This window comes from Sinocyclocheilus grahami, unplaced genomic scaffold (assembly GCF_001515645.1).
Source record: "Sinocyclocheilus grahami isolate Dianchi unplaced genomic scaffold, SAMN03320097.WGS_v1.1 scaffold10389.1, whole genome shotgun sequence".
Taxonomy (NCBI): domain Eukaryota; kingdom Metazoa; phylum Chordata; class Actinopteri; order Cypriniformes; family Cyprinidae; genus Sinocyclocheilus; species Sinocyclocheilus grahami.
In genome coordinates, this window is record NW_015513203.1 from 1 (window position 1) to 814 (window position 814).

Consider the following 814-nt stretch of genomic DNA (forward strand, 5'->3'; position numbering starts at 1 on the left):
CTAGTCAAACACATATGTCTGAACACAGAATTTCATATTGTTGAACTGACTTCATTTAAACTCTTTTGTTGTTGTTGTCATTATATGTGTTGTACTGTGATGTAAAGAGCTCATCTTTATAACATATGTGTCCCTGGAGCACAAAACCAGTCTTAAGGGTCAATTTTGAATAAATAAGCTGTCCATTGATGTATGGTTTGTTAGGATAGCACAATATTTGTCTGAGATAAAACTATTTGAAAATCTGGAATCTGAGGGTGCAAAAAAATCTAAGTATTGAGAAAATCATCTTTAAAGTTGTTCAAATGAAGTTCTTAGCAATGTATATTACTAATCACACATTAAGTTTTGATATATTTACGGTAGGAAACTTACAAAATATCTTCATGGAACATGATCTTTACTTAATATCCTAATGATTTTTGGCATAAAAGAGAAATGTATAATTGTGACCCATACAATGTATTGTTGGCTATTGCTACAAATATCCCCCAGCGACTCAACACTGCTTTTGTGCTGCAGGGACACAGATGAAGAATGCCACCGAGTTTCTTGAGGTTTGTGTGTCTAGTTTTGAGGCCTAGAGTATATGTTTAACTGCTTGTATCTGATTCCTGGATATCTTTTGTTTTACAAACAAAGACAATGTTGTCTACACGCGTATCCTTTAAGGTTTCAATAACAATGAACTTTTTGGCATTTGTAAATAAACATAAAATTGATTATGAAGGTGGGGACTTTTTACACATTCTATTTTATTTGTTAATACTTACCTCAACGACAGTAATTGTTATTTCAGTTGCTTTGACAAGAA